General features: G+C 39.8%; 1 protein-coding gene across 13 annotated transcripts in view; it reads left to right on the top strand.

Annotated features, from left to right (window-relative positions):
* The window catches only part of TENM2 (teneurin transmembrane protein 2), a 616,658-nt gene that overhangs the window by 240,072 nt on the left and 352,559 nt on the right, over positions 1-24,027 (top strand). The window lies entirely within an intron of this gene.

Here is a 24,027-nt window from a genome sequence, read left to right as displayed (position 1 = left end):
CTTTAATTTTGATTGCCGTTGGCCAGCTCGGCTGTTTGAGCTCATTTTTCCCAGTGTGCTGGGCTGCCGCTGTGGACCCCCTGCAGCACAGCACAGCAGTCCTGCTCCTTGCCAAGCACATACGCGGTGCTGGGGACTGTTATTTTAAAGCTCTCAGGAAAGTTAGTGTCGCTGTTCACCTGCACATTACCCTCCCACTCACTCTTTTAATTCCAAAATGTCAAAAATCATGGGGAGCTTTTAAAAAAAACTTTTAAATAATGAACTGTGATTCTTGCTGTGAGAAATGCACGGAGTTAATGATTAGTTTCCACAAATAATTATACTGTTAATGGAGCAGAGCAAGAATCAGCTTATAAAACTCAAGAAAATGACCTCGGTTTATAGAATGCTGATGTTCCTGAAGTACCTACATCATTGTGGTTTGGGGGGGGGGAAAGAGCACTATTAAAAAATTATTTTATTTTAGTGGTTATACTTAGATTTTTAAGTGGTTGATTTTCTTTGTCTTGAATCTGATTTTCTTTTGCACTTTGCATTCTAATCTCCTCGTGTTTTAAGAGAAGTCCAATTTGGCTTCTTTCTTCTTTAGAATTTCTTTGAGTTATCAGAATGATGATGTTTGTGTTACAGCACCTGCCATGATTCTGCATTTCAGGCAAGTCAGTTTCTTTTAGAAGCCCCAAAGCATTTGGATAGAGATACTACCGGTTCTCTTCACTCAATTAAAACAACTTGCCTTACAGACAGATCATGGGCTTCCTTGGCCGGAAATGTTCTTAAGCACAAGTTTTCAGCTCTGATGATTCTGTCTGCCCGGTGCCGTAACAGAAAAGCACTCTGCTGATGGTTAGGACTAGCCATAGGAGACAGCTTCCCTTCCTACGACTGTATTCAGAATATCATTTCAGCTTTTTGCAACTAGGACATTTCCTAATCTTTTTATAGCCCTTTAAGCAGACTGTAAAGCTAGATAAAATTAGAGCTGTTTACAACAGATTTGATGACTCAGTATTCTGTTAAATAGACAGAAGTGGAAATGTTGTTAGGATACGAACACTCGACAAGCTATGTCATGGAACTCATTCAAAAGTGAAAAATGCGTTTTATTTTGAGTTTCTCATTTTAGTATATATTTTTTATAATATAGCTCCATTCATAAATGGATGAATAGATATTACATGATAGATAATCATGATTATTCAAAGATATCAAATTTCAGTGAGAAAATATCTTCATTTGTATTTTTAATCGGTGCAGAAAACCTGAAATTTTAACTTTTTATCTTGATGAAAATGAATCTTAAGGTACTGCATTTTTCAGTGTCTTAGAAATTTTGTGCAGTAATTATCTGTATTAAAAAGCATTTGTTGGCAAAATCTATATAAGCAAAGTGAAATAATATAATTACATAATCAGTGCATCATCCTCTTATAGTACATTCTCAAGTATAGTGAAGATTGTAAGACAGACTGAACCTAAATGTATACCTTTTCAGTATATTAGAATTTTTCAAATGATTAATTAACTTGCTATACAGTATAGTGAAAACAAGAATAAGAAAAAAAGTAAAAAATGACAGTTGATAATTATGAAAAGGTTTCTATTTATTCTTTGCTATGGGGGGGGGGAGGGGAGGGTGATGTTGGAGGCCAGTAGTTTAAAAGAAATTTTAAAAAATAAAATCCAATTATGTGTAATTTGTATTATTGCCAATATAACTGTTATGAGTAGGATTTGAAGTTAAGAGCCAGCTGAGCCCGTGCAGTCTGCTGCAGGAGAACATAGCTAATATATTTATGAGAGAAAAATACTCAGAGTTTAAACTGCGCTGAGGTTGATAATCATAAAGTTTCTAATAAAAGAGGGTTCACTGTGATAAGATTTCTTGAGCAGGAGTTAGCATAATATCTTGAAGTAGGGATTTGTCTGCTGAGAAGTTCGTGAAGCTTCTTCTACCACATAGCTGTACTTCTCAAAATCGTAGTAATCCACAGTTGTAGAACCATCTGGGATTTTAATAAGAAACATAATACCAGGATTAGATTTTGCTCGCTTCTTCAAGCAGTGCATTTTCAAAAACAAATCAAAGCTAGCCAACTGGCAGAAACACTGGTCAATCTAATAGAAAACGACTGAGATCTTTCAAACTGAAACTTTGTAGTTTCTTGTTTGTTTTAGTTGTTTGTTTTTCCTGGCAATTTGAAGGTTGTGTAAGGAATTATGGAACCAGTGCTCTCCCTTCTTACTTGAAGGAGGAAGATTTTTGAGTAGGGCTATCAGTCATATCCCTAAAAATTATTGGTTTCCCTACAACTGCAAATATGTTTCATCTGACAAGAGTAATAGGCAAGCCCCCCACCCCCATTTTTTGCTTTGTTTTGTTTTCCAAAGAGTATTAGGAATGAAATAAGGTCATTAACAGCTGATATATCCCTGTTTAGGTACAGCGTCATGAGCTCTTCCATGACATGAGCCTTAATAGCACTCTTCTGATACAAATTCTTTTTGTACCTTAGATGAATATGATATTCTGATCATTTCCTGCCCCACGTCTGGATTGCAATATCTGTCTGTAAAGTGCTGTGAGTGCTTTGACTTCCCCTGGGATACAAAGCTTTACAAAATCAAATTGTCTTACACTAAGTGCAGAAGCTGCCATAAGAATATTGCAGTTTTAGGATTGAAAAATTAAGCGGTCCGGAGTTGGGGTGTTCTCAGCTAATGATCTGCTCAGCCTTTAGCAGCGGGCACAGTCATGCCTCTGTAACCAAATGTCCTTGGGTTTTTGGTGCTCTGGGATGTTACAGACACTGATCTATGTGGGTTGTCACTGACGAGCGCTGGGAGAATCAGGTTTCGTGGATATCTTAACTTTTTTCTGCATGTATTGTTCACGTTTAATCACAAACTGTGATGCTGACTTAGCATACTGGATGGTATTACTTACCACATCTTCGTGTGAAATGAATCCATTACAAATCACTTAAGGTGTATAGACCATATAATTTGTTCTCTATTGTTATCAGTTCAGGGAAAAATGACTCACGCAAAAATGGCACAGAAAATGTGCTACTGTTAATGACATTGCTGTCATAGGAAGTGTGAAACCTAGAAAATCACTGATGTTGGTGAATTTACGTTAGTGGCTCATGTCAAAGATCTGAAATGTGTGTATGATCAGTATGTTGGAAATGGAGCACCAGGAACGGTGTACTGGTTTCTAGTATGTGTTCCTATCAACTGTTCCTTCCTTATGTGCTGTAACATGCTCTCCAACATAAGAAATAAAGCTAAAATATGGGCAGGCAGAAGTGGTAATGGGAGTAAAGTGAAAGTGGAGAACATGCATTGAGAAAGGCAAAGGATTTAGAAGACTGGCAGAGAAAACAGTGGTTTGAATAGACGTAGAACAGAGCTAGGAGATAAGGAGAGAAGGAATGTGATTATGAGGCAATTCAAGGAAGGATTTATCTCACCCAAAGCAATGTTGTTTGTCAGTCTCTCTATAGTTGTTAAAGCTCATTCAGTATTCATGATGCTGTATGGAAATAATAGGAGAGGGAAGAGGAATACTTTGAGTTCGATCTTTTCCTTTTCAGCTGTTTTTATTTAAAAGAATGGGAAACCCTGCCATGTGGTAGACTTCTCCAGTGAGCTTTTCCTGAGTTACTTAGCATTCCATAACTTAGTTCTGATGAAGTAATACTTTCTTTAAATGCAATTATTTGTGTGTATGAAAGTGCCAGTAGCCTGTTTGCCCACTCTGGGCAAATTTAGTATGTTTCTAATAGAACTCAGTGCACTAAATTATCAAGACCATGCTGTGTGTGAGCTGCTGCGACCTATTTCTGTGTTTCCTGTGGGAATTAAAACAGAGGAATAGTTGTAAGAAAATCCTTGACCTCAGTGTTGCCTTTGTAATCAACTCTCAAGTAGTTGGATGCATAAAATGTCAGTTCACAAAGAAAGAGAACACTAAATAAGATTTGTGTGTTGCTCGCTGTCATATTTTTTCTGATTTGATTTCTGCTTCTCATTTGTTAAGAGATTAATTTCTTGTTAATATGTTGCCTATTTATTTTACACCAGCACTTCTTCCATTGTCTATGTTTTCTAAGCTGAAAAGAGTGTTTATAAGACGTTGTTGTTATGTAATGCATTCCTATAGGGAATTCCTATATTCAGGACAGATGATTGAAAAAATATCAGCTTACTTACAGTCATACAGCCTTTTTCATAGGTGAGAACCTAGGTAATAATGAGTTGCAACCAAAAATATTGCTGCTGGTTTCTGGAAGTTGTTGATTTATGTTGCAAAATGCTAATGGAAGTATAATACTACTAGAGATTTGTAAATTTAGGAGGAAAAAAAAGCTCTTGTAAGGCAAAGTGGAATTGTGCAGTAGGATTGTATGTTGCTTTTTTTCTGTAGTTGTATAAGGACCAGTTATTTTTTCCCTTTTCCTCTTTCTGGCTTCAGAGTAAAGAATAGTGTAGGTGAGGATCTGTTGGCACGACTCTTAACAACCTTTGCACGTTTCCTGTGTTTGATGGTAGGAGAAAAATGGATTGGGAAGAGCAAACTGTTTGGGATTATTATAGAGCGAAAATACATTTTAAAAGCATTCTAAGCATCTCTTAAATTAATCAAGACCACGAAAATGGCTGATGAAAATGCCTTCCAAGCCCTGCATGTGATTAAATAATCCTTAATGAGAAGTAGGTCCTTCGTTAGACACCATCTCTAGCTAATTGAAGAAATCATTTTTGAACACAGTCCAGAGCACATGAATGAACAAGCATGGCCTATACGTGAAGATGTTTATTACTTATTGATATCTAAAGGTTGCTAAATTAATCTTATTTAACTGACTGTGCACAGCCAAAACAGTGTTACAGTAATTGTACAGTATAACTTCAGGGGTTTATTCTGCTTCAGTTTAAGATTTGAAAGAGTAATGTATTTCTTAAATTTCTTCCTACAGTTCATTGTTGCTATGATTAATTCATCATGGCTACTTAGATATGCAAAATCTAAATACTACACAACATTGATTTTTCCTTTTTTCCTTTTTTTTCCTGAATGTGAAGCTTAACTTAAAACCATGGTACAAAAATTATGTGTGGGGCGAAAATATCTTTTTAACCTGACAGTGAAATGAAGTGAGCAAGGACTTGAATACGGCATGGAATTATAGAAATAATGAACTTAGACAAAGGTGGAGGAAAATAAAGCACACTTTCTGGTTTTGGTTTTCTTTTCCCCATTGGCTGTTTTGTTTATGTGAATTCCACGTTCTTATTTCTTCATTTGCTTGAAGTTTCACCAATAACCAAAGCCATGTCGCTATGGAAGATGCTATGACCAGGCCAGCAAATCCTAAACAAGTCACAAAATGGAGAAAAGTTTTTAAGCATGCATTTACTCTCCTTCCTAGACTGTTTTACTTGTTATTTGCCCCATAGTTTCCACTGGAAACTCTTATAAGCTCTTGACATGAAGGCTGAAAAACTGAGAGGAAAAAGCAGTTGTTTTTTTCTCATCTCCTACTTGAAAAAGAGGTGGGGAAGGCATACAAGTAGACATACGGTAATGCCTGCTTCTGAGCTTGGAGGCGGCCTGGGGTACACTTCTGAACGGAGGAGGCGTCATCTGCTTGTCAGAAAAGGCTCAATGTGGTCTGGTCTGCTACGAGTAGCAGAGATTATGGTTTAGATAGGTCTGTAGACTTCTCAACTCTTACTTATAAACCGTTTATTTTCTGGTTTTCTATTGGACAAGATGCATTGTTTTTTCCAAGTAGAAGTGGTGAAGAACTCCTGTGCCTAGAGCCTGTCTGTCCCCCTGGGACGCGTGGTGCTGCCCGTGTCCCCTCCCTGACAGTTTTGTTCCCAGGGGGACTTCTCTGAGGTGAGTGAGGAAGGGGCTAACCCAGCCATTTGGAGAGGCTGTCACCGACTCACTTTATGCAGAGATCTGTAATGCAGCACAACTGCATTGGTGCTGTAAGTAGAGTATGGGCACCTTCATCACATACTTTGAGTAATACAGGGGAGGGGTGGAGCTGGATGGCTTGTCCACAGGCTCTTCTGTGAGGGATGGCAGGATGAGCCTGCCCTGAGGTGGCACCACACATTTCAGTGTCATCTGCTGGTACTTCAGTGCACTTTGTACAGAGCCAGTGGTTTCTCACTCACGCTCTGTGCAAAGGGAATTCCTCACACCAGACTTTGGAGAGCTAGAGTAATCTGTAGCAGCACGACCACCAAGAACATTGCAGACAGTGCTTGTAGACCACCAGCAGTCGTAGTTAAAGACAAAGGAAGATACTGTGGGAAAATGTACCACAAAGGTTAAGCAAAATTCTTGTCTACCGTATAAGAAGGACATAAAGCTGTTAGAGAGCAACCACAGGAGGGCTCTGAAGATGCAGAAGGGCTGAGGGCAAGGTGTGTGAGAAGCAGCTGAGAGCATTGGGTTTGCTCAGCCCCGAGCAGAGCAGGCTGAGGGCAGCCCTATGGCAGCTGCAGCTCCTCACAGGGAGCGGAGGGCAGCGCTGAGCTCTGCTCCCTGTGACAGCGACAGGGCCCGAGGGAACGGGGTGGGGCTGCGTCAGGGGAGGGGCAGCTGGGGGTGAGGGAAAGGCTCTGCCCCACAGGGCGGTGGGCACGGCCCCGAGCTGCCGCAGATGCCGGGTTTGGGCGGTCCTGTGTGGAGGCAGCAGCTGCACTCGATGGGCACTGTGGGTCCCTTCCAACTCAGCATATTCTGTGATACTACAGTACCACAAAGAGTGACATACCCCTGTTAACAAACAAATGTGGAGGTGATGTAGGGAGCTTAATCTTATACAATAAAGTTAAACCAGGATGCTTTTAAAAAGAAAATATAATTAACCTGTTGCAACAGCAAGACACTGTAACAGAAAATAATGCAAGAGTAAGAAACCAGACCCTTGATTGTCCAGAAAAATGGAACAACCATACTTGCTCACATGGGAAAATTGGGAGGTGTAAGGAGCTCCCTTTTCTCCATGAGTTCCTGGCAGCAGGGGTCACATCAAGGAGGTCTGTGTACACAGGGGAAAGGAGCAGAACAGGGAGCAGTCTCATTTGTGAGGTGCTACTTTCCCTTGCTTGGAAGGGAATAGTCAGGGGATGTTAATTATCTTAGTGTGCAAATATTCTCCCTATAATGAAGAATTACTGTGGCTGATGTGATGCCTTCCTGCTTCCATTTTTCATGCTGCATGAGGACACCAGTCAGAGACCCTGCTGTTTGGAGTAGCTGAAAAGGTAGGCAAAATAGGGCGTTTTTGCCATCAAAGGACTATTTCTGAGATTTTGATGGGTCTCTTTCTGCCCTGCAGCTAATTGACTGTCAGTTCCAGCTGGCTCCTTTCCTGCCCTCATTATCTTAGCTTCCTTCTAGCCCTGCCTTGTCCTATTAATGCTGCTACTTTTCAGGGTTTCTCTCCTTTGACTTTTCGTGGCCGTTTCCCTCCTAAGTAAACCGCTGCCCTTTTGTCAGAGAGGAGCGTGGAGACTGGGCACTGTGTCACGCTCTTCCTCCTCTCGTCTCTGCCTCTCCCCCAGGAGCAGTGTGACTCTGCGGGTGCCGTTATGGACATGTGGGCATCCTAGTACTGGGAGGTACCACAGACGGCTTGTTATGCTGCTCTTTTATTTCATTTTGTGTATGTTGGGTGTTTTTCTGAAGTCACAGTATCACTTAACAGAGATGAGGCAACAGATGGTTATTTGCCTTCTCTTTTAAATGTCTCCTTCCTTTGTACACTAGTTAGTACAGTGAAGGATCTGAGTGCTACTTGGTCTTAGGAAAATACCCTCATGAACATGAATAGCAGTTGAAGCAACTGTCAACACACTACCTGGTACTTTTTTGATATTGAAAGCAGGATAGTGCTAGTCTTTAGCTGATTATGTGGATTAAATTATGCAGCGTTTTTATGTTGGGAAGTCCTTTCCAATCCCACTGAATTAAGCAGGGATCCTCTGTCCAGATTCTTCCTGCTGAGAGTACTGATTGCATGAGAGCAAGTAAAACTGATGGGTTTTGTGACCCAAGGGTTGTAAGTGGCTTGAACCAACCTACTGTAATTTCCTAATAAAGATATATTCCAATTTCAATATTTTGGTAAATATTAATTTAGTTTAAAAACAAACAAACAACAACTAGTACCCCACAATCAAGCAACTCATTTCCTGACATAAAACTGCTTCATATAACAGTCAGGTATTCTCTTTAATACAAGGGATTTCGAGAGTGCCTAGTTCAATACTAGGATAAGTGTTTATATTTGAATGGAAAAAGATGGTTTGCTCTTAAAGCTGCCAGTTTAATGATTGTATCTGATTGAATTCTTGTTTATTTTTAGGAGGATGAACTAAATGACTTAGGTTAATTCCAAAATTGTGCAAAATGTTACTCTTTGAAACCATTTTAAGATTTTATTTTCACCTTTCTAAGTAGCATTTTGAAAATCATCCATGCTCTTGATTCTAAATTAAGTAAAACAATGAATGCCAAGTTAAATTTGTACAAGTTTGGGTTTGCACCTGTTTAATTGTTCAGTCAGATGATGTATATGTTTCTATTACATTTAAAATCACTTCTTAATTATTAGTACTGCTAAAACAGTATTAGTACACAGCAAGTCTTTCAAGTAGGAAAACTGTTAGTGATAACCTTTCTAATGCTACGAGAAGATCACTGGTGAGAATGTTCCACTATCTACAATGTCTGTTACAGTTCCAAGAACAAGGAAAGCACAGTGAGGTGGTGATTTTAATTATCTGTATAAATTGAACGTTCTGCCAAAGTCCTGCGATTGAAACTCATTTCTTTATTATTGGTTGTGAGCATAAACTACAGCTCAATTAAATTATGAGGTCTGTTCTGAAAGTAATGCCTCCTATTTTATTATGTTGGCCCACAACTTCAGAGGCTGATGGTGGTGGGATGGCAGCAGAGGTTGAATCTTCACACCAGTATTCCATTACACTGTGTTGCTGTGTGACAGATGGCAGCAGAGGGGCACTCTGACAGAACAGCATCTGATGTGGAAGAGCTTATGGAGCAAAGGTGTGTCACTGAATTCCTCTGTGCAGAAAAAATGGCACGGGCTGATGTTTTTTCTGTCTCCAAACTTCTTGTTGGTCAACATCAGCTCTCTGTGTGGTATATGTAAGGATGAAGCTCGGATACATACCCTAACAACTTAGACCCAGTAGAGTTAGTATTCTGTAAACCATTACACCCAGGTTCCCTGGGTGGCTGTAGGGGAATGTAATACATCTGTAAAGATGTGCAGCTTTGTAAGTACTCAGGACACATGGCTATTAGGAAATCCACGTAGCTTCTTCCACATGACAAAGCGATAAAGTAGACTGTTAATCCTCACAGTCTGTGAAAGTATAATCTCTTGCTCTGTTGAAATGTCTTTCACTAATTTAAGGTGGCTGATGAAATTGTCTGTCGTTGTCTAGACTCCTCCAGGAGTTGGGTATTTTCACTGTAAGAGCTATGAGGCTGATTTTTTTGTAGAGTGCGCTGTTTGAGAAGTATTGTGAAGTTCTTGTTTGTATGAGATTACACTGTGGATGGATATCGCCTGCTCTGTATGCACTATGTAGTGGCTTTGTAAATGCAGTATGGGATTTTATTTGAAAAGAAGCAAGAAGCTGACTAAGCCTTGTTACCAGTGCTGCAGAGGGGTGACTCCTCTTTCTTTCTCTCCCAGACTTACAATTGTGCTGACACCAAACTTCCAGATAGGTGTTTTTCATGAAGCTTGATGTCCATCAAGGTTACTCATTGCAGCTGATTTCTTCATTGGATCCATTTTCAGTCTTCTTCAGTTAATGCCATTTACTGCTCATGTTCACCTGATACCAATCTTTGTGGTGGTTATGAAGGCAAGTGAAGTCCTGATGTCTTTCTTGTTAGAGAAAAATGTTGAAGATACGCAGTTGTGCTCAGGAATCGTTCATATGGGGTTCCTCCCCAAGAAAGGTTCTCATTACGATGTGATGACTACTTTTTTACCTTGGTCTTTGTGTCAGCTCAGAATATTGATCAAAAGAAGTTGGGTGAGGCTTCTCTGGTAGTAGCCCACCAACAATAATTTTAAAAAATGCAATTTTTACTTTCCTGAATACTTTCAATATGCCAAGCATATGTTCTACAACTTGTTTTTACTTGTACTGGCTTGAACGATTTACATGTGCAGTAAGTAGCTTAGAAATAATGAACTCCAAATACTTCTGTAAATCAAAAGTATTTGGTTGTTTATCAGAAGTGTTGGTCTTAATGTTTTGTTTTTTTTTTTTTTTCCAGTCTTCAAACTTTCAAATATATTTCTTTTAAATAATAAACAGCTCTGCTTTCTCAGTGAATTCATTCCTCAATCACATCATCTAAAGTACTTCAGCAGTCTTTTCAAAACTCATTTATCCAAAGCTTCTGGGCAGCTTTACAAATATGATCTCCCTCATATTCTAAACAGTCTCTACTACCTTCTGCAAGTTTTAAGAAATTAAATTCTGCTACGTACATCTTTTTATTTTTTTAAGTCAGAGCTGGATATGTAGTTAAAAGAATAGGCTCCTGGAAATGACAGGAATTTCTAGCATCTAGTAGCCATAAACAGCTCAATATTGCAATTCTGCATCCAAGGATCCTGAGAAAGAAACTAATCTTTTAAGTGTAAGGCCCATTTGTGTCGATGCTTGAGTGATGACAGCAATTGGAACAAGGAAAAATAATAGAGCCAAGCACTGATGTAAGCCAGGTGCAGCACAAATGATTGCAATATGTATATGAAAACACTTTTGTAAACAATGCACCTTGTTTTTCTTTGAATTTTAAACATTTTCTGGTTCACGCTAGTATAAGCAGCAAGGAAAAGACTGCAGAAAACACATATCAGGCCCTTGCCTTGAAAACATTTACATTCTTATGGAGACTTAGCTCCACTGACTGAAGTCATATACAGATTTTGTTTGCAATGGGATTTTCAGATGCTTTAATAATCAGGCTTCAAATCTAGCAAAGCAATTAAGCATACATTTTATTCAAGCTTTTCTACAGTCCCTGTGTAGACAACTGTATGCTCTGAAAGCTATGTGCATGCTCATACACCTTACTGGATCGGAGCTCAGTATCTCTTATTCTGTCTCTGTCATCTTTTGGCTCCCCAAGCCCCAACATTTTCCAGTTAAAAATATATCTGTGCAAACTGGCTAGTAGTTGTCCTGAATGATATCATCTAAATTGCGGTCTTCAGTGCACTGAAACCGATTGAGAGCTGAAGAACATCAGTTTTCATGATTCGTTCATGGGTATTTGGATATAATTACCTGGGCTAGCGTTGCATTTCCTATTTTCCCCAGCAATAAGAAGAGGATTTTATATTACTGTTATTTGAAAATGGCAAATTGTTTCTACACTCATTCCAGAAAAGCATTTTGGTTTCTTCATATGTATTAGCCATGCAGGGTTACCTGAGCAGCAGATTTACATTTGTGCTGTGTATTTAGATGAAAATAAGAACTAGGAGACACTTGGGAGAATAAAGGAAAATTTGAACTTCTTACATCCACAGAGAACTTCTGGCATCCACAGACAGAAGACAGAGTGGAGTTTCAATAACTAACTTGAAAACATTTTATTCTGTGTTTGATATGTCTGTCTTTGAGTTGGTTCTCCTGTGCTGCTTTTCTGAGTTTTCTAGGCTGAAAAACTGTATGTTCAATGGGAATGGATCAGAGCACACGTCAGTATATTGTTTACAGTCCTTGTGGCTTTTCGTAACCCAAGTGAGAACTTGAAGCTGTCACTAAATGCACAACACATTAATTACTGTACTGTAGAGCTGGTTACTTTCTCTACTGACATTTTTCCAAGAAAGATGATAGAAGGCAGAGGCCTGCTTTTCCTAGATACTGCTTATTCACAGCAGTCTGTTATTGCACAACAGCATTCACAACCAAGTCCTACCTTTATCCACTGCAATCTGGATTTTCCTCTTTTCTGTTCTTACTCTGTAATTTTTGTTAGTCTTTGCATACATCTTTTCAGAGTACTGAAAAATAATGAAGTTGTTTCTTATTTCTTTACTGTGAGTGCTCTGCCTAACTGTGGAGCTCGTCCATCTTAATCTCAATTCCAAAGGGGCTTTAATTTTCAACAGCTACCCAAGGAAGACCTACATACGATCTCTACTGAAAGCTTTCACGTCATTCCATTTCTTCATGAAGAATTCATTAATTTTATGAAGTATGTCTAAGCAATGCATCAGTAATTTATGAAGCTTCCATCATCATTTTTGTGGAGAGAGGGCACGTGGGAAATATCATTTGTGCCACTGGAATGATGCTTAGGAAACAAATGAATACATCTAACAGGCTGTGTTACAGCTGTTTCCTACTGTATCATTTTTGGCTGTAGTTCAAATATGGAAATCCTCTGAAGGTTATCTATGTTTTTAAGTAAAATCTCTTGCGGGGGGGAAAAAAAAGCAGAGGTGGATTTTGTGTTATATACCTTATGTTTTCATGTTCTTCATTCAAGGAGAAAGCTTGGTGTGCCAGTTAGTGTATTAGTGACTGGCATAGGGAACTTTGTGTGCCTACTAGTTGGTAGCCGTCCTCACAGCAGTGTCCATAACCGTTACCTCTGCCTCTTTTTTGAAGTCACTGAAATCCAGAAACAAATGCCCTGCATGGCCATGTGATGCCATGCTGTGTTGCACTGTGGACCAAGGGGAAATTTCCCTGCTGAGCTCTGCAGTTCCCACCTGGAGCCTGGGAGCTGGGCTGGCAGTGCAGCATCTTATGTGCATGAAGGAAAGGTAATACAGTTCTGATGTCAGTTGTGAATTTAATTCTTGGCGTGGGCTTTCCTGTGTGTTGGTTGTTTGTTTTTTTTTTTTGTTTGTTTGTTTTTCCCAATATCAGCAATTGACAAATTTTATATTGGAATTCAGATATGTATTTGCACTATTTTGAGTTTTATTACAGTGAGGAAGGAAAGAAGAAGATTCCTTTGGGACAATTAAGCATTTCTGTAGTTAGTTGTCTGCAATGAGTCTTTGAAGCCACTGATTTATAGAAATGCATCGGTTATCCCCATGGAACAATCTAAAAAAAAATCAAATATATACGGTCCTTTTGCTTTGATTATTATTCTACATGTTTTGGAAAATTTTATGGAACGAAATGGAAACGCTATGAGAAGATTGTGTTCTTGAATATCTGAGCATTCTTAACTGAATTATGACATCAGTTATGTGTGCAAACTTTAATTAAGCTTTATATATTCTAATTTTAAAGGGCCATTGCACTAGAGCTGTCGTTTAAATATTTTATATGCTTTGTTCTCAAACTGAAATGGTTAACCTTCAGTTACTGATTACTGGGTGTTTACCACATAAAAGCTACAGCTTACATGCAATAATTAGGGTTATGGCTCTCCAACATAAAATTTAGGCACTTAGTTTTCATTTGCTGACATTTCTTTGGCAGCACTGTCAGACTCCTACCTACTCTCTGTAGGCAAGCGATTCATATGCAACATTTACAGTAGAGGTTTTTTAAAATGTAACATAAGTGGTATAGCACACTAATGCTGAAACTCTAGAATGTTTCTGTGCCTGAGCCTGGGCTTTACTACTGGTAATTTTATTGCTGAAACCAGTAAGAATTCAGTCAAGTCCTGTGAATAGTATGCATTTTTCCATTAAGTTGGTATTGTAGCCGTAGCGTTTTTCCTTTCATTCACCTTGACTTTAAGAAAAAAGAAGCATGAAAGAAGTTGTTGTCAGAGCAAATTGAAAGTGGAAGAAAAAAAAAAAAAAGAAGCAATAATGTATATTCCTAATGGTAATGGCTCCACATTGGATTATAGCTGAATTATACCAAGAGAGATTCTGAGAGAAATGGAGTTAGGTGAGGCAAGTTTGGAAGCAGAGAGACTTACTCTTCGAAAGAAAACTTACAAAATCTCAGTCTGTGTAATTCATTTTACAAATGGAAATTAAAACAATCCTAGCAAAAATAAAGTCCATGATACAAAGAAGTGTCTTATCAGGCTTCTTATATTTTCATTAAAATAAGGGACAATTCTAGTGTTCACGTCTTCTGGCCATATCTATGTAAACAGATACCTTGAAAATGTCCAGTATCCAAAGGAATAGAATACCCTAACAGAAGCTGTTCTTGGCCAAAATACACATTCAAGCTATTCTTCAGTACCTGTTTAGAACATAGGCTTTGCACCAGATTTTAAAGTGCTTCCACATATCCACTTGGTGCAGAAATCCCTAACTATACATTCAAAGAGCTTCATAAGAGAAAAATTCTGTGAAGTGCTCAGAGATGGTCTTGCATTTATGGCTGAATGAATGTCCTTGGCGTCACTGATCCCCAGTTGACTGGAGGAGGAAGTTATGAACACTAAAGAATTAGCTAAAGATGCTCTGCAGTTTAGAGATTGAACACTTATGATACAGATGTACTCACTGTGTGTGTTGTATTGTTCATGAGTATTGCAAATAAGTCATGCAGATTGTATTTTTAGTGCAGAAAGTGTGCTCAGGTCACGGATTCTTTGCATCATGAATTGTTCTGAATGTGATGGGTGTATGGAATGATGCGGAGGCATTCATCCCACTGAACTCTTGTTGTTCCAGTTCCTTGTTGCTTTTGTTTTTTTTGTTTTGTTTTGTTTTTCTTTTAAAGAGAGATCAGAGTATATGGCCAAGGAAAATGAAACTCTGAATCACCTTTACCACTACCTACATATATGCTTTAAGCTATAACAATAGAGGCATTTTGTGTGGACTGGCACTTCAGTACAAGTCGACGTAGTTCCATTATAGTTGTGCTCACTAGGATTGTGCTTACGTTTTAGTTGTAGGTCCTTTCTCTGCTTGGTAGTATCCAGACAGGAATTTCAGTGCACAAAGGCTGCTCCAAAAGTAATGCAGAGTAAATAAATGAAAAGTTTATGATGTTGGCCCATGACATCAGAGGCAGATGCTGGCGGGCTGGCAGTAGAGGTTGAACCTTCCCACCTGTATTCCATTACGTTGTGTTGCCATGCGACAGATGGCAGCAGAGGGGCAGGCTGACAGAATGGTTTCTGACCTGGAAGAGCGTATGGAGCAAAGGTGTGGAATTGAATTCCTCCAGATGGAAAAAAAACAAGGAACATACTGATATTCATTGGCGCTTGCTGAATGTTTATGGAGACCCAACAGCAGGTGTGAGCGCAGTGAGGCGGTGGATGGTGCGTTGTGGCAGTGGGTCACCTCCGCTAGTGCAGATGTTTACAAGAGCAGCATGAAGACTCTTGTTCATCAGTGGCAAAAACACATAGCTAATGGTGACTGTGTCGAGAAATAGTGTTCTGTAGCTGAGAATTCATTTTATCAGTGTTATTGTTCTCCTTGTTTCTGCTGTAATTTTTCCATGAAAATAAATAGGAGGCTTTACTTTCAGAGCAGCCTATGTACTTCTTTGTTTCAGATATTTGTTTACATTATTTAATGCACTTTTCTGCCTCAGGAAAGTAGTCAAAATCTTGTCCTTCTCTATTGAAAACTAGGGGAGCTCTGGTAGAGTATAGCGATTTGACTTTTCTGCATTTGTATTTCAGACGGTGGATCCTCATTCCGTGTTACAAGTCGTTTATCATTTATCCAGTGTCGTCTAAAGAGATTGTCCGTTGGCAATGCAGTGAACTTTGTGAAGGGAGGCTGCTGCTCTTATTTACGTTCTGACTTCTGTACGTGAAGCCCTTAACTGTAGGACTTGTGGCGCTGAATAGCTCCCTGCTCTGCTGCTAATGCTGTGTCACTTCCCATTATCTTCCAGTGTCAGAAACCCAGGTGGAGGCTGCTTCTGAGGCTGACTTAGAGAAATCCTGTTTTTGTAGAAGTAATTTTCTATGCTCACTTTTTGGAGTTTTAAAAGTAAACAGCATATGCCCAAGAGTGTGTAGGAGGCAAAAAAATGCGTACACTTAACAACTGTGTGCTTCACAAGGCATGGACTGGATATTTGCAGAAACACAGCACTGATACTGATAGTGTGTGCTTGACGGAAATTTGTAGGAAGAGAATAACCTCAAAAAGGGTATGGTTAGTTAGGGGATAATACTAAAATAGTTAATTCATGTAAGGAGAATGTCATATTTCGACTCAAAATATTTTTTGTCTACATTTTGCACATGGATCTATATATGAGCTTCTCTGATGCAGTTCTATCGCTGGGACTGTAACTTGCCATCATCCACTCTGTTTTAGATTCATGCTTCACTTGGAGCTCACAGATTTCAAAACACTTTCACAAAACTGTGTGTATCTGCAGGTGCTCTTGTGATGAGCACGTGGATCTGCAGTTTTGTCTCGCGTCCTTTCCTTTGCATTAAGCAAATGGGTGAAACTATTTCCCGGGCAGTTGGTGTGGGCTCGGGGTGGAAGACCACTTGCAGTCATCGCTCGCACCCGCCCAGACGTCCCCGCCAGCAATGCCTGTGTCGAGTTTTCAGGCAGCAGTTTTGTTGTCACTGAGAAGAACCTTTGAGAGAGACCACACTTACAAAAAATAACTATTCTCTCGAAATTACTTTATTCCTGAAAGTCTGAATATCTTTGTAATTGTTACAAATGGGTGGAGAGGCGCTGCGTGGCTGGCTGTGATGGATAGGAGTGGTTGGAGTGGCTGCCTGGCGTGGCAGCGTGGCTTTCAGCTCCCGTTGGGGAAGGGCTGAGCTGGCGTCAGCAGAGCCCACGCAGCGGCTCGGTGCCATCTGCTGCTGGCGCGGGAGGGAGTGGAGGCTGGAGGCTGGCACAGGGCCGCGCTTATGGAGGGTTTTCTGCAATTGTTCCTGTAAAGTTAGACTGGACCTTTGCACGGCCGAGCAAGTCATTAAGAAATCTGCATGCGTGAGCAGCGGGAGGCAGGCAGACCAAAGGGGAAAATGGTGAGAGCCCTCTGAACCGGGCAGCCCCACTCTGAGGGACTCGTCCAGTGCCTGGCTCCCCACCGCAGCCCCTACGACCAGCTCCGCTGCGCCTTGCAGACCACTTAATGACTTTGTGTATCACAGCCACTTGGTGTACATTAATGAGGATTTTTTTAGTTGTGTTCCTGCTATTTGTCTCTTTTAAGACTACTTTCAGTGTTTTAGCATCATGTTCAAAAGGCTAGTCAGACTTCTGTGCTCGCAGCCTCATTAAAATTCTGTTCCGCACATCCTCTGACTCACACTTTATAATCTATCGGAACACCTCTTTTCTTTACAATGGCCACAAGGCAGCTCAAAACACTGTGGTATTTAGCATTTAATAATGAGCACAAGATATGTATTTTTTGACACTTAAAATTTCCTTTAGAAAAGCGTATGGAAAAAATCCAGGTTCGAATGAATTATCTGAATTCTCTCGTCCCCCTCAGCCCTCCTCCCCGTGTTTCATTAGGTGCGGTTTGACGAAACTCAGCAGTGCTGTGGCAAAGGGAGAATTCCTGCACGGCAGTAGGCGACGGCCATGGCTGGAGCTGGGCTGGCAGCAGTCACTTCACCAGCGGTCTGAGCGATTCCAAGATGTGTTAGGGCAGGGAGCACTGGAGATTTGTATCTACATTTAAATAAGAGCCCTTCGCGAGCAGTTCACTGTAACACCATCCCTATGAGGATGCTTAGAAGCTTAAATATATTGTTAACATCTGCCTCTTTATCATTCCATTACTTAAATCAATAGTGGGCATTGCAGACAATTTTTCTCTTAGTCACAGGCTTTTAGAATTGCAGCATTTAGCCTAATGTTGGCCATTTGATACAGAAGCAGTTTGAGGGCTCAGCATGGGGTGAAGAATGTGATCTCAAAGGGCGAACGCCTGTCACTGCCATGGGAGTGAAGAATCGTTTCCCAGTGGATATGAAATGCTGTATCTTTAGTGCACTAATAGAGGACGTACCGCAAGTTGATTATTGTAATCCTACGGTGTTATCTCATCAGTGAGTGGATTAAGGGAGTTCTTTCTGCTGAGGGGTCAGAATAAACATTTTCATTTACTCCCTGCTGTGTCACTGACAAATAGAGGTGTTATCCAAGAACATTTTAAAGCATACAGTAAACAAAACTATAGTTGTGTAGCAGTGATCCTCCTGCCAGCCTTCCCCTGACATGTAAAACAGAACACATGCTGAATCTGACGTCATGAGATTGGCACTAGAAAGGAAAAAGGATTTATTTTATTCTCTGAAGAAGCTTACTTTCCTCTCTGATGAAATTAGTTCACCTTACTTCGGGTTAGTAAAGCTTCGGGATTCTGTCTGTTGGAGAACCACATTTCCAGGGGTTGCTTAAAAAGACATTGTGCTTTTAGTTGCTTACCTGATATACCCATGAAAGGAATTTTCATCATTCATGGACAATGCACAGAGAAAAACGGGTGATCAAAATGCAAAATTGCCATGGAATATTTCCACGATTCCATTACCTGCCGAGTTTTCATGTATTTCCTCAAACACAGTGATGGATGTTGTGTTATATGCTGAACGAAGTATGCAAAGGAGGCTGAGCTCAAACTTGAGATTGTTTCTCCACAGAGGAACAAATCTTTAGCATTGTAATCGTTGGGGAGTGAGCAGGATCACAACCTGTTGCATCCAAGATGCATGTTCTCCTCTGCCACCTCCCTGCCCCCCAGGCAGGGGTCTGCACTGCTGTTCTCTTTAGGAGACTGACTGAAGAGCTGCTGCCCACTTTCAGCTCTGCATCTCACTCCTCTAGGCCCTCTCTGACAGCTCCTTTGGTTGTGCACACAAAACTGGACATGCACAATCTGTGGATCAGTGTCTAAACAAAGCACTTCCTTCCCCTCCCCCCCCCCCTTTTTTTTTTTTTTTTGTTAGGACAGAGCAGTTACTCTTTTGAGGCCAGACCCTCAGCTGATGTATTTGCAGCCGTCTCCCCTTCTCCTGGCCTTTCCATCAGCCCATAGAGCTGAGGTGCTGAGTGGACAGGCAGGGTGTGTGGGTGTGCGAGGAGGAGGCAGGATCTGTTTACCCGGGGTTCACCACCAGAGAAAATTACAACACGGAACTGCACTCTCAGCAGACAATTTGATTACTGGGGCCATGCTCCAAGCACATGATTTATCCACGTAGCTCAAAACAGCTAGGAATGGAGCCAGCGTGCTAATGCTAAGTAAGAGTTTCAAACAAAGGTTAATCAGATGTGACAAAATAGAAGGAAATATAGCCAGATTGAAACAGAACACTAGTGTTGTATGGAAGAGTGAATGTAGAATACGAAATAGAATAAAACACAAAATACAAGTTACATGACGTACCAAGATGTGTCTGAATGTGGTGTGCCGCATGGCAGGTTTCATTATATCGTTCATTTGACAAAAACAAAGAAGTTTTCTCCAGAGCCCAAAAGCAGAAGCGTCCTCAAGGTCAGCAGGTAGGAGATCCGCGGTGCGGCAGAGCGCAGCCCTGACCACGGGGCTGCTGCCGCTCCCAGGACACGGTGCACGTTCCTGGGGCCGCAGGGATGACTGGCAATAGGTCTGGGTGCCTTCAGTGTGCGGTGCAAGAGTCAAAGCTACACCTAAGCTGATCACGTTGCCAGCTCTTGGTCTTCCCAGTTCCCATCAGAGCAATGCTTATGGAGTACTTGTGTTGGCATAAAACAAACCTTGTCAAGATATCTCTGTGTGAGATTTATGCAGAGTGAAATAAAAGTGTGACATGGACACCTGATGCGTGAGTCTTCTGTATGAAGCATGACACTTGGCAGCAGAGACAGTGCTGAGCTCTGCAGACCTGCCAACTCGCACTCATTTGGAGTGACTCAGTCATTTTTTCCTGTTGGTTGTGCGCAAATATCTAACTAAATAGCTCCCAAAGTTGGAGATTTTTTTATGCGATGAAACATTTTTCTAAAGTATTTTTTAACAGTGCTTCTTTAGACATATGTTTTCCTTCTGTTCTTTAATCACACTGTTAGCCTTTCAAAACAAAATCTATATGGATTTTGAACATGAATAATTAAAAAAAAAAATACATTCTGCTTTCGTCTCCTTCTCTTCTGGAAGCATGCAATGGTTTTGACCTTCTGTTTTTCTTAAAGCTCGGAGTCCAGCTGGGACCTACCCTTAACAGCAGGTTAGCTCCTTAGTTTTATCACTCAAATCTTTCTTACGGACAAAAAGGAAACACAGCCATATACTCAAGTGAAGAATTTATTGTTAATGTCTTTATGTTAGGGGCAGAGTTAGTCATACTAAGCAGACAAACTACTAAATGCTACGTACATTTCTTTATACTGACAATAGCACTTATGATAGTATGAATTAAAACAATGTAGTAAGACTATTTTTCCCAGACTTTTTGCAGAGATGGCAAATGAATGTATATGTTTTCTTAAATAATTAGTGAATGAAAGCTGAAGTTAATCCTTTGGCTGTAGCGAATGTAAAAACTTTAATGGAAAAATAAGTTTGAAATAGCAGAAGTGCCATGAAAAACTGCTATTGATTGTCTGAGTGGTTGCTTTAAAATTATTGTAGTTGCAAAAGGAAAATCGGTCATCTTACAAGAAGCATTATGTCGCTACGGTTGTATTTTATAATCCTGGTGCTGCCATAACTGCTTTGTGCCATTCCTGGCTGGTAGCAGTAGGTGTGTCTGTACAGCTGTCCCAGGGCCAGCCCTTGTCCTGCGATCTGTTACTGTGGGAATTGTACTGTTAGGTTAAGACTTTGGCGCAGCCAGTCACAATTCTCTTTATCCTGGCCACGACAGTAGCTGTGTCATTGGAATATTTAGCAAATTACAAAGCATGTTTATTTAGGTAATGAACCTGTAAATCTATTTCGAGATAAGTGGGAAGATATAAGTCTTAGGGATGAAGTGGAACAATCCCAGCGGCAGGGAGGCATTGGGTGGTATGCGTGGGGCTTTTGCAGTTATTGGTTCTATTCTGTGTATTACTGCTGTCGTGGTTGTTTCTCCTTGGCTTTTCTAGATCCCACTGACAGTGAGGCAATGACCACAGGATAACAGTTCATTAAAAGTAGTTGTTCAGCAGCTACCTGACGGGTTATTCTAGCATCTCACTTTCTTGTCCTGTATGAATGTATAAGCGGGAATATGCAACTGAATTCCCCATCTCTGCTGTTGTCATTTTTCCTGTTGTTCAGGAACTGTTGAACTCCTGTTTCCCCAGCCCACTGACAGCACCTCTGTGGAACAAGTTACACCTGGGCTTTCACAAACTAATCCGTCCATTCGCCTCTCCAGGAGTTCAATCTCCCAGAGTAGATTAATACTATCTAGCAACTATTACTGTATACAAAGTGAGAACTTAACAACAAAAAAAGTAAAAATAAACATGAAAAACTCAAATTTTATACATGCTTAAAGCATCTGGCTTTGCCTTATTTTGTTTTAACGTATGTGTTTTTTACACACGTGTGTTTTAACATATTTGACCCATTAGGAAGATCATTAAGCAGAATATTTGGCTCGTGAAGTTACAGTCATGCAAGGCTTTGGTTCTCGGAATAAGAGCTCATGCACTTGGAAATGTTTGAAAAAATTAGGACGTAGAGACTTGCACAGTTCCAAGGTGACAGTGTGTGAAAGACCAAAGTTCACTTGAAGAAGAATAAGTTACGTGTGCCAGGAAACATTAGGAAAGCATGCATACGCAGGTGAGTTTTCAGGCTTTCCAGCAAGGTGTAGAAGGATCTGCAGCTGCATGAATCCAAGGCTATTAAATACGTTTAATGCTCCTTAGAAAGTGTTCCTGTTATTCTCTGGCAGCTGTATAAAATCAGCCTTCTGACAAATTCTTCCTCTCCATTTTTTATTTAGATAAAAAGTTCAGTAATTAAACTTTGCCAATGAAAGTCACATCTCAGTTAGTGAAAGGGAAAATGCAGAAACAATCATTTATTACACAGCATAAGACTATTTCATTTTCACACAAAGTGATTTTCATTATCTTAAAACTTAAGCTATTACTATTTCACCAGACATTTAAATGAATAAATATTTTGTCGTAACCAAAATGCTTTTAAAATTTTATCTTAAGTAAAAGCTGGATGTTTTTTTCTTTTGTGATTTTCCATACATTCTTTAAGAAAAAACTTGCCTGCAAAACAAGCTGTGTGGAAGAAATTGGCTTTTCTAGATATTCAGTTAATTCTGTATTTTGCAAAGAAATGGCAGAAGTAGCAGAGAAAGAGGAGAGCTTCTTTAAATTAGTAGACAGGCCTTCTCCTAATTATATTGAAGATGTCTCACAAAATACGTGTTATCCTTGATGCCGTTTAATTAGCAGAACTTTTTTTCTTAAGCCATTCAGGGAGATTGTTTAGATCTCTACTGCAAAGCAATAGATTTGTGTTTTACAAGTGGCAGGAGAACAGTTGAAACTAAAATAATTAAATATCTTTAATGCATTAATCAATTTTACAGGACAAGATACAGAAGAACAAAAAGGTGTAGATTATTAACATTATGTATATCAGTGATGTAGGTTTTCTTTGAAGTTATCTCTAAGAGAATAGAGCTCATCATTTGAACTACATGTTTCCTAAAAACAGATACATTCCTGCCCTTCTAGGACATCTCCCATTTTTATATTCATAAAAGCTGCTTGAAGGATAATCTGATTTGTACGTTGACTTTTCCTGGTAGAAATGTTTCCTATGGACTGCTTCAGAAGAGCAATTGCTACTACTCTGTTAATGATACAGTAGGAAAATCTTAGCAATGAGCATATGATCAGTCTTTTTAGGACCATAATTGATTTCCACAAGAAAGAGCACCTTGTGCTTAGCTCAGTTAGCACGCTTTCATGACTTCACTTCTCACCGAGGCAGCTGCAAAACAAAACTTTCATTACAAATATGCTAGTACAGACTTTTTATAATATTTTATGGTACTTCAAAATGCTCAGTGATTCCTCTTAGTTTTGAAAGTGATGTATTTATACCAGAATGAGTTTCTGTCATTTGCTGGGAAGTTATCCTCATAGTATCCAGAGCAGGGAAAAAACAGATTATAGAGATACTAGTTGTAAGGTAGTACCTACCTGAATGCAACCATTTGTCAAGGCCGAGTGTTTCTTCCTTTCTTTTTTCTTTTCCTAGCAGTTTAAACATTTCCTAAGTACTCAAATTTTCTTGCCAATCTTCTTCCTAATAGACATAGAGTAAATGCTATATGTGTAATCCAACTGGTCATTTAATTTGCAGATCAAAGAAACAAACAAGTAATGGCTTTTTCACTTCTTTGTAGTATTGGTAGAAAGCAACTAGATTAATATGTGCAGAACTCACAAATATAAAGTTTAATTATTCCCAAGAATTTTATCTCATGTCACTTGGCAGCTGACAGCACAACCCATCTTGTCCAGCAAAACAAGACCTCAGTCTGGAAGTAAAGCAGCCAATGCGTACTGCGTTCATTGGCAAAGGAGAGAACTCGGTGCTCTTTACAATGAAGTTGCCTTTGGTGACTTCTGTCGACCATACCATGGACTCGGAAGGAGAATGAATCCTAGGGCAAGGCGAGCTGTATCTTGTCATTCAGTCTGTCCTTGATGTGTCCTTGATTATCAGTGTAATCACAGAAAAAGTCGTCATCTTCGGTATGAAGTATCTGTCCACCAGTGTGTACTTGAACGTACGTTTAATCAGTAGCATATTGATTTGTTTTGCATCCCCATCACTATCTGTTAGAAAAGCTGTCTTTAGTGGTGTAAATGGCAAAATATTTCAGCTATTTTTAGAAGACAACCCATAATGTTTGTTAAGAAAGGAGTAGCAATTAAAGGTATAGGGCATAGCTGTTGCTGCTGGCATTAATATGTTTACATCATTAAGCAAATAAATTTAAGTGTGATCAGAATTTGCTCCTGCATATCAGTGTGGATAATAATGTGATGCTTTAATTACGAAAGTTAGCTAAAG

This window comes from Numida meleagris, chromosome 12 (genome assembly GCF_002078875.1).
Source record: "Numida meleagris isolate 19003 breed g44 Domestic line chromosome 12, NumMel1.0, whole genome shotgun sequence".
Lineage (NCBI taxonomy): Eukaryota > Metazoa > Chordata > Aves > Galliformes > Numididae > Numida > Numida meleagris.
The sequence above is the reverse complement of the archived record's forward strand: the minus strand, read 5'-3'. Positions and strand labels throughout refer to the sequence as shown.